This window comes from Trichechus manatus, unplaced genomic scaffold, assembly GCF_000243295.1.
Source record: "Trichechus manatus latirostris isolate Lorelei unplaced genomic scaffold, TriManLat1.0 scaffold00027, whole genome shotgun sequence".
Lineage (NCBI taxonomy): Eukaryota > Metazoa > Chordata > Mammalia > Sirenia > Trichechidae > Trichechus > Trichechus manatus.
This window is the reverse complement of record NW_004443963.1, coordinates 13,038,179-13,049,203: the sequence shown is the minus strand read 5'-3', so window position 1 is coordinate 13,049,203 and position 11,025 is coordinate 13,038,179.

Sequence of the window (11,025 nt, the reverse complement as noted above, 5' to 3'; positions counted from 1 at the left end):
TATATGTTATATATATAGTCTGTGTATAGTTTATAGTTAAAAGTTTTGGCATCGGACTAACCTACGTTCCAGTTAGAACTCTGGCATGTAATGTTGGGTAAGTCAAGTCCTGTCTCAGACACTGTGTCATTGGATTGGTGTGAGAATGAAAGCAGTTGGCAGATGGTGGGCCCTCAATACTTGAAGACTGCTATTATCCCAGTAAAAGTACACAGTGTTGTGGGAGTGAAAAGGAAGAATAATTATAAAACGTATAACTTATCTATGATATATATCTATAAAGATAACGTAATGCTCTTTCTAAACTATGAAATTGTGTGCATATACCAGCCACAGCACATTCTAAGCACTTGCATTATATAAATGATGCCGTTATTTCCAAGGGGAGATCAAGGGTGAGGTGGGGGCAGGGCTTAAGTTGGGCCTTGAAGCCTGGGAGCAGGAGAGGGCATTCCTGGCCAGGGGAAGAGCAGGGCAAAGGGCATGGGCTAGGAATGTTCCAGGTGTGTGTGTGTCCCTGTTGCCTGCAGTGATTCAGTGTGGCTGCAGCATGGAGCTTATGGGTGCTGCATACAGTAGAGACGTGGTTGGAGAGCCAGGGACAGAGGGGACCTTTGGAAAACTTTGCCTGCTAGTACTTCTTTGTATTGAGCTTTAAGTTTTCTTGTTATACTCTCCACATTGGTCCCAGTTTTGCCCTCTGGGGCTGCACAGAACATCTTCCTTCTCTCAGGGTAGACCAATCCTCCAGACTTCTGAACGCAGAGTTAGATCACCTGGAGTCATCCCATCTGGATCTTGTTTCTTCTTGTGACCCTCAGGAGACCTGGTTTTGAGAATCTGTACCTTCTGGATCATATTTTTCTGTTCAGTTCTTCCTTTTTTTTTCTTTCCTTCTCAATGGCTTCTGGAGGGAGCCCTGGTGACACAGTGGTTAAGAGCTCGGCTGCTAACAAAAAGGTTGGCAGTTCAAATCCATCGGCCACTCCTTGGAAATCCTATGGGGCGATTCTACTCTGTCCTATAGGGTCGTTATGAGTCAGAATTGACTCCACAGCAGTGGGCTTGGCTTCTGGATTAAATTTTTTTATTATGGAAATATTCTAATATATACAAAAGTCAAGAGGATAGATTAATGAACCGCCATATGCCCATCAACAAGCTTCAGCAACTATTAACAATTGTCCAGTCTTGTTTTTCTCTTCCTGACTACCTACTTTTATGTGTTTGTTTGCTGGAGACATTATGTCTTTTTGCTTTTAAGATTTTAGTATGCATCTCTAACAAAAAGGGACATTAAAAAACCCCATTGTGTTATTATGATAATTAACACAATTAACAGAAAAATTTTAATGTCCTCTCTTTCCCAGTCCATATTCAGAATTCCTTGATTGCATCTGTTATGGATTGAATTGTGAATATTTTTACAAAAATTGTACCAGCCCTAATACTATAGTCTTCTCTAAATTCCTCCCAATTCTATCACCCTCCCTATGACAATGGCAACTCACACAAACAAAGGGGCCAGATGGGAATTTATGGATGCTATTACCACCCCCAACGAGATGGATTGGCACAGTGGCTGTAACAAATGGCTCAAACATAGCAACGATTCTGAGGATGGCACAGGACCGGGCAAGGTTTCATTCTGTTATACATAGGGTCGCTATGAGTTGGAACCAACTCGACGGCACCTAACAACAACAACAACATCACAACCAGAATGTTTCTTAGAAGCAAGGATGTTGGGAGTTCATCTTGCTTACTTCGGGCACGTCATCAGGAAACCATCATAGTTGGTAAAGTAGAGGGTCAGTGAAAACAAGGGAAACCCTCCATGAAATGGATTGACGCAATGCCCACAATAATGAGCTCAAACATGCCAACAATCAAGAAGATAACACAGGATCAGGCTACATTTTTTTTTTTTTCTCTGTTATACATAAGGTTGCCATGAGTCAAGAGCTGACTTGATGGCAGCTGACAACAACAACATTTTGGTCTTCCTCCAGCCTTTTGATGCTTTGAGATTTAAAACACCACCAAAAAGTTTAACACTGTGCTTCAAAGAGCCTCCATCCAGGAGTCTATGGAAAATAGCACCTATGGCAATTAGCTTTAAATTGCTGAATGATCTCTCACAGCTGGTGATGGAAACTGGAATGGCCAATAGAAACTGCTCATTAGCGCCTCCTCAAGGGCGCCCTGCCCGCCATACCTTAGTTCATGCCTCTGCCTCCACCTAACCCATAATTTACACATCAGCTGGTCTGGGATCTAGATAAGGTAGGAAGAACTTAGTGCATTGTAAAGCAATTACTGAGGCAACAAAATGAACAAAAGGAATAATCAGGAAGTGAACATGCAAACACAGGCCTATTTACAGTATATCACTTTGATGAGAAGTCTGCAAAAGAGGAAGGGAGCGTATTTTAAAGTTTTGTTATTTTCTCCAATTCTGTTTGAAGATTAGGATTCTGTCACACCCGGCTATGCCCCTCCCCCCTCTTGTTTTAGCCTTATCAGCCCCATAAGGAACCTTGCTGTTACAGTGGTAAAGGTGATCGCTGCTAACCAAAAGGTTGGCGGTTCGAAACCCCCAGCGGCTCCATGGGACAAAGATGTGGCAGCCTGCTTCCATAGAGATTGATAGCCTTGGAAACCCCATGGGGTCGCTGTGAGTAGCAATTGACTCAACAGAAGTGGGTTTAGTTTTTTGGTTTATCAGCCCAATATCCCTGTTAGAGAAGAACATGAGGTATATCTGACTTGGGTTGCCGTATCAACTTTTTAGCACCTCTGTAACTTTGTGCAGCTTGCTTATCATTTAGCATAAACTGATGAAACAGAATTGACTAGCAGGGGGATGTCAGTGGTATGACTTGGACATTTCGTGGCTAGGCAGTGAAAAGGTGTGTGTGGGGGTTGCACATTAGACTGTCCACCTGCTAGACTGTCCATTCTTGAGGCCAGGGGCTGTGGTCTTAGTGTAGTTATTTCTCTGGCACCTAGAAGAGGACTCTGTATTTTGGGGATGGACAAATCCTTGCAGGCTGATATAGATTACCCATTTCTTTGTCAATCTCAAGGTCAACTAGCCCTCTCTGTGTTTAGCTCCAGATCAACAAAATCAACAATTGGTTTGGTTCCTCGAGGAGACTGATTTGCTAGCTCTCGAGAAGGAGGTTGATTTGCTAGCCCTGAGCTCAGAGAATGATTAGTAATAGCTTCCATTTGGAACCTTCCTTCACAGAGCCTGAGGCTCATGGCAAACCACACTCATTAATCCTTATCTCCACCTGTCCAGGGAGAAAGGAGTCAGTGCTTATCAGAACGAATTTCTGACCAGGACCCTGGGGCCTGAGAGGAAGTGAGTCAATGCCTCCTGGGAACTCAGACTATGAGCCTGAGCTCCGACCCTGCCTTTCTGCAGAAAGAAGAGAGTCCCAGAATATCAGACCTGGAAGAGACCTTGAGGGCGTCTTATTCAGTTTCATTTAACAGATGAGGAAACTTGGCTACAGACAAAGGCAGCCCATTGACGACGGCCACTCAGGATGGGGACAGGCCCAGAACTCAGACTTTGAGAATTCCCGGTCAGGAGATGGAGATCTGAGTAAAGGGCACCGAGAGTAGAGACTCATTAAGGAGGCCTGGTGGCACAGTGGTTAAGTGCTGGGCTGCTAACTGAAAGAGGTCTTTTGCAGCAGATTTGCCCAGTGCAATGCATCCTTTGATTTCTTGGCTGCTGCTTCCATAGGTGTTGATTGTGGATCCAAGTAAAACGAAATCCTTGGCAACTTCAGTCTTTTCTCTGTTTATCATGATGTTGCTTAGTGCCCAGTTGTGAGGATTTTTGTTTTCTTTATGTTGAGGAATAATCCATACTGAAGGCTGTAGTCTCTGATCTTCATCAGTAAGTGCTTCAAATCCTCTTCACTTTCAGGAGGCAAGGTTGTGTCACCTGCATATCACAGGTTGTTAATGAGTCTTCCTCCAATCTTGATGCCTTGTTCTTCTTCATATAGTTCAGCTTCTTGGATTCTTTGCTCAGCATACAGATTGAATAGGTATGGTGAAAGGACACACCCCTGACACACACCTTTCCTGACTTTAAACCACACAGTATCCCCTTGTTCTCTTTGAACATCTGCCACTTGATCTCGGTACAGGTTCCTCATGAGCTCAGTTAAGTGTTCTGGAATTCTCATTCTTCGCAATGTTATCCATAATTTGTATGATCCACAGTCGATTGCCTTTGCATAGTCAATAAAACACAGGTAAATATTTTTCTGGTGTTCTCTGCTTTCAGCCAGGATCCATCTGACATCAGCACTGATATCCCTTGTTGTCATTATCTTTACTGTTAGTGTAGTGGACATTGTTGTTGGTTCCCCACTATTCATTCTCTCCACAATGATGCACCTAACTCAATCCTCTTGCTAGCGGTTGGTGGAAATGGGCTTGTGACACTATTTTGACCACTGGGATATGAAGGGAAGTCTGTTGAAGGGCTTTTTGGATAGGGTTCCTTGTTCCCAGAGTCAGTCCTTGCTTTTCCTCCGGACATTGCCTGGACATTTCTGGACATGATGCCTAAAACTGCTGCCGCCATTTTGCTATCAGTCAGAAGACGAGGTCACTCTGGGAATGGCCGAACAACCTAACCCCAAGAACTGGGTTCCTGATGATGCTGTTGAATCTCTGAACCAATGAACCCTGCAGCCTACTCTCCCTCTGGATTTCCAGGTGAAATAATAAATTTCCTTGTTATTTAAGCCAATTTGGATTGTGTTTTCTTTTCTTTGCAGCTCAAAGCATCACAAACATATACTCCATGGAAGAAGGGAACACATTTTCTCTTACTTTTCTATCTTCAGTTCCTAGCACCGTGTCTGGTTAAGCACCGTGAGGGGTGCTTAATAAATATCTATTGAATGAATAGTGATAGACATTTCAGTCTCTCTGTCTCTGGTGTTCTTTTAGAATTTGTTAAATGTCTGAAGTCCACTCATGATATTTTTTGCTATAAATAACTAGGCAACTAAAGTGCACCCTTATGTGAAGAAGCCTAGTGAGATTCCAGACACCCTGTTACCCCAGTTAACAGCCTGCCAAACCAGACCACTGAGTGAGGTAACCCTATAGATCATCTAGCAACCATCGACCCTCCAGCTGACCACCAACTCATGGGTCAGCCCAGTTGAGATTAGCTGAGCCAGCCCAGACCAGATGAAGAACCTAGCCAACCCACAGAGTCCTGGGCTAAAGAAGTGGTTGTTACTTCAGGCCACTAAGGTTTGGGATGATTTGTTATGGAGCAAAAACTAAGTACTCATGTAGGAACCATCAGCATACAGAAGGTGTTTTTACATATAAAGATAGCTTTATCTCATCTTTATCTTTTCTTACTTGAATGAGATCATAATACTGTTCTGCACCTTGCTTTTTCACTTAAGGATGTGTCTAATGACAATTTCCCATGAGGTACATTTCAGTCTCTCTCATTATTTTTAATAAATGAATGAATATAATTTGTTTCAATAGTGCCCTATTTAGGTGGTTTCCAGTTTTTGCTATTAAAAAGCCTCAATAAACAGGCTTATATGCAGTATATACCTGATAAATATACTGTACATATATGTATATATATAAATGTATATGTATATATATGCTGTTGTTAGGTACCGTCGAGTCAGTTCCGACTCATAGCAACTCTATATACAACAGAATGAAACACTGCCCTGTCCTGCGCCACTCTTACAGTTGTTGCTATGCTTGAGCCCATTGTTGCAGCCACTGTGTCAGTCCATCTCGTTGAGGATCTTCCTCTTTTTGGTGACCCTCTACAGAGCATGACGTCCTTCTCCAGGTAATGATCCCTCCTGAAAACATGTACAAAGTATGTGAACTGTAGTCTCGCCATCCTTGCTTCTAAGGAGCATTCTGGTTGTGCTTCTTCCAAGACAGATTTGTTCCTTCTTTTGGCAGTCCATGGTATATTTGATATTCTTCGCCAACATCACAATTCAAAGGTGTCAATTCTTCGGTCTTCCTTACTCATTGTCCAGATTTCACATGCATATGAGACGATTGAAAACACCATGGCTTTGGTCTTCAAGGTGACATCTTTGCTTTTTAAAACTTTAAAGAGGTCTTTTGCAGCAGATTTTCCCAATGCAATGCATCATTTGATTTCTAATGGATATTTGCAGCTCTTTCTTCTCATTTTGAGTCATTCCACATCAGCAAATGAAGGTTCAGAAAGCTTGACTACATCCACGTCATTAAGGTCGACTCTACTTTGAGGAGGCAGCTCTTCCCCAATCATATTTTGAGTGCCTTCCAACCTGACGGGCTCATCTTCCGGCACTATATCAGACACTATTCCACTGCTATTCATAAGGTTTTCACTGGCTAATTCTTTTCAGAACTAGACCACCAGGTCCTTCTTCCTAGTCTGTCTTAGTCTGGAAGTTCAGCTGAAACCTGTCTGCCATGGTGACAGTGCTAGTGTATGAATACTGGTGGCATAGCTTGCAGCATCACAGCAGCATGCAAGCCCCCACAGTACGACAAACTGACAGACTTGTGGGCAAGATATATGTATATACATACATATATATATATATATATGTTTGTTGTTGTTGTTAGATGCTGTCAAGTAGGTTCCAATTCACAACAACCCTATAGGACACAGTAGAACTGTCTCACAGGGTTTCCAAGGAGTGGCTGGTGGATTCGAACTGCCAACCTTTTGGTAAGCAGCTGAGCTCTTAACCACTATGCCACCAGGGTTCCTATATATATATGCATGTATATTTATGAGGAAGGAAGAAGTCTAAGCTGCACTGAAGGCACTGGCAAAAAACAAGTCTCCAGGAATTGACTGAATACTAAATTTGAGACGTATCAACACAATGAAATACTGGAGGCGCTCATTCTCTATGTCAAGAAATTTGGAAGACAGCTGCTGGCCGACCGACTGGAAGAGATCCATATTTGTGCCTATTCCAAAGAAAGGTGATCAAACAGAATGTGGAAATTATTGAACAAAATCATTGATATCACACACTAGTAAAATTTTGCTGAAGATAATTCAAAAATGGTTGGAGTAGTCGTAGTAGACAAGGAACTGCCAGAAATTCAAACTGGATTCAGAAGAGGGTGTGGAACGACAGATATCATTGCTAATGTCAGATGGATCTTGGCTGAAAGCAGAGATTACCAGAAAGAAGTTTACCTATGCTTTATTGACTATGTAAAGGCATTCGACTGTGTGGATCAAAGCAAATTATGGATAATATTGCAAAGAATGGGAATTCCAGAACACTTAATTGTGCTCATGCAGAACCTGTACATAGACCAAGAGACAGTTGTTGGAACAGAACAAGGGGATACTACTTGGTTTAAAGTCATGCAGTATCAGGGTTATATCCTTTCACCATATTTATTCAATCTGCTTGCTGAGCAAATAATCCTAGAAGCTGGACGATATGAATAAGAACAGGGCATCAGGTTTGGAGGAAGACTCATTAACAACCTCCATTAAACCTTGCTTGCTGAAAGGGAATAGAATTTGAAGCACTTACTGATGATGATCAAGGACTACAATCTTCAGTATGGATTGTACCTCAACATAAAGAAAACAAAAATCCTCACAAATGGACCAATAAGCAACATCATGATAAACAGAGAAAAGATTGAAGTTGTCAAGGATTTCACTTTACTTGGATCCACTATCAACGCCCATGGAAGCAGCAGTCAAGAAATCAAACAAGGTATTGCATTGGGCAAATCTGCTGCAAAAGACCTCTTTAAAGAGTTAAAAAGCAAACATGTCACTTTGAGGACTAACGTGCACCTGACTCAATCCATGATGTTTTCAATAACCTCATATAAATGTGAAAGATGGACAATGAATAAGGAAGTCTAAAGAAGAATTGATGCCTTTGAATTATGGTATTGGTGAAGAATATTGAATATACCACGGACTACCAAAAGAATGAACACATCTGTCCTGGAAGAAGTACAGCCAGAAAACTCTTTAGAAGCGAGGATGGTGAGACTTTATCTCATGCTTTGGACATGTTATCAGGAGGGATTAGTCCCTGGAGAAGGGCATTATTCCTGGTAAAGTAGAGGCTCATCGAAAATGAGAAAGATCCTCAATGAGATGGATTGACGCAGTGGCTGCACCAATGAGCTCAAACATAGCAAGGATTGTTAGGATGGTGCAGGACTAGGTAGTGTTTTGTTCTGTTGTACATAGGTAAAAAATTAATCCCTAGGGAGGAAGAGGTCACTCCACAAAATTAGCTTTTATCTCTATACTAAAGCTGAGACTTTCTGGTTGCCTGAATCTCTACGGTCGGCCAAACCCTGTTTCCAGAGGAAGCTGGGGAAGGAGTGTATGTGACTTGGGAAGCGGCTGGGGCCCCAAAGCAGAAGGGCCCTGTGCCGTTCCCATTCCACCTGGAAGTCTGGAGATCTGTGGTCTCATCCATGACCTTCCATCATCAGGGCATGAGGATGACTACAAGAGGCTCAGAATATGTGAGAGCCTTCTGTCTGGCCCAGCGCTTCCATGGCTCAGAGCAGTTTGGGAGAGCTGTCAACCTTCCCTCCTGCCCATGAGAAGACCTGGATGCTAGAAAGAGAGGGAGCTGGAGGGGCTTCACAGTGGGAAGTGGGGAGGGGGGCTGCGGTAGAGTATGTGGAGGGAAGCCCCAATAGTGGATTGAATGAGGTGGTCCCTTGCCAGAGAAGAGGGGGCCATGCCAAGGCCAGACCGGATAAGAGGCCCCTCAATGGATGCCAGCAGGGGACTGAAAAAGACAGAGGCGGGAAGTGGTCATCCCCTCCTGCAGAGACTGTGATGGCATTTGCATAAATGCATTCCCAATCCCCACCCTCAACCTAGCAAAGACCCCAGTGCGAAGGACGGAAAGAGAGTGGGACAATCTTAAATGCAACTGAGTTTAAACCTGAAGTGTCTGAGGAATCAGTAACCTAGAGGTTAATAGAATAAATTTCCTGCCAACAATATAGAAAGTAAAGCCAGCTGTAGCAAAATGATGAAAATTACATTTGGCACATTTGAGTTGAGGGCCATAAAATGGGTACCTGCTACCCAAGTTGGTAAGTTATGAGGTCCCCCCCTTTGCTTGTTAATGGTTCTTGTCCCCTCAGACCCCATCCCTTCCTTTCATCCAGAGTCACCCAGAGATCAGGTGTCAATATGGCACTCACGGGCTCAGTGCTTTGCACGTCTATGTTTGTAAAGCGCGTTCACGTCCACCAGCTTGCCGGGGATTCACAATTGCCCTGTGACCTGGGTGGGCAAGGACAACTCAAGTCATTCACTAGGGAAGAAAACCAAGACTCCAAGAGGTTGTCCAAAATCACACACAGGCTGGTGGCAGAGTGCACATGTAGCACCTGTGGCCGTAGCCCTGAGTCCTCACGGCTCTGCCTGGTGGAGCTGAGCTGCCCTGGCAGAGCAGACGGCTGGGACAAGGGAGGAAGCTGAGGGGCTGCAGCCTGTGGTTCTGACGTACTGAGTGCCTGGAGACGTTCTCATCCATTTCCCACCCGTTTCTCACCCCCCTACCTTCAATTTACACAGGAGGAAGCTGAGGCCCAGAGAGATCAAATGGTGAGATTACACAGCACATTAGAGGGAGTGCAGTACTGAGACCCAGGCTTCCTGGTTCCTGGTCCAATTCTTGGGTGGATCATGGCCAAGGTAGATTGCAGAGGCTCTGGGGTTTGGGGCAGATTCCTAGAACGTCTAACTTATACATAGAGGTCAGTCCAGATGGCGCAGCTCAGGGGAGCAGGCCCTGTCCTCCCCAAGGAAGGGAGGTCTCAGAGACCCTCACACAAGGAAAGTGCAGCTGACACCTCCCTGGGAGCAGGGGTTGATTCATTCCTGGGCTTGAATTCAAGCAGCCACTTTCCTGGTGAAATCTGGGAATAACAATACTATTCCCCAGTGGGTCCAGCACCTGCACATGGCAAATTACTTTCCCCTCCTTTCAGAGTCTTCAGGTTGCTCTGGGAGGCAGGGTGGGCAGGTGGGAAAACTGATGGCTCCCTTTCACAGATGGGAAAACTAAGGCTCAGACAAGAAATGTGATTTGCCCAAGTTCTCACTGCAAGGAGACAGCAGAATTGAGCTAAACCCCAGGACTTCCAGGGCAGAGTGAGGTTGCCCTTCCAGCAAGGCCCTCACAAATGTCCTGGGTAGATAAACTCTGGAAAAAGCTTACTGTCTCACTGTTCATGCATACTGAATATGACAACATCCCTTCCCAACCTGGCAGAATAACCAAAGGCACCAAAATTGGTTTAAATTTTTAAAATTTATTTTCTGTGTTTCTCTTCCACTCTGGGATGTTCCCATCAAAGCCATAAAGAATATGTTAGAAATGGGTCAACTGCAAGGTCATTGAGCAAGTGGTCTGCTTGCAAGGGAAGGTCAGCATCATCCCGTCGACCAACCTAGACTGAGTCCCCGGGGTCAGGACCTGAGTTGTTCATCTCTATATCCAGTTGCATTTATGGAGTGGTCAGTAGGTGCTCAATAAATGTGTCATGGATGAATGAATGAATGAATGAATGAATGAACACCTCCCTTGGCCTCTATGCCTCTGTTCTCGCCATGGTTCAGCTCAAAAAAGTTAGGATCAGAAGTGTCCTCAGAAGTCATCTTGTCAAGCTCTCTCCTGTTACAGATGAGGTGCAGAGAGGGCAAGTGACTGGCTGGAGGTCATACAGGGAGTTCAAGGAGGCACAGGTACAAGAGGATGATGTCCCCGTTCCAGAGCTCATTCTGGGACCTCATGCAGCCTCTGTCTTCTGAGCCAGGAGGGCAACTCTGGCCAGGAGAGACAAGAGCTCTTCCTTAACGTTCACCCGTTGCTGCTGAGTCTGGGGCAACCCTTCAAGATGGCATCCTGGGATATAGCAGACTCTGGAGTGTGAGACTGAGTTCCCCAGCAGCCTGGGCACACCTGCCAC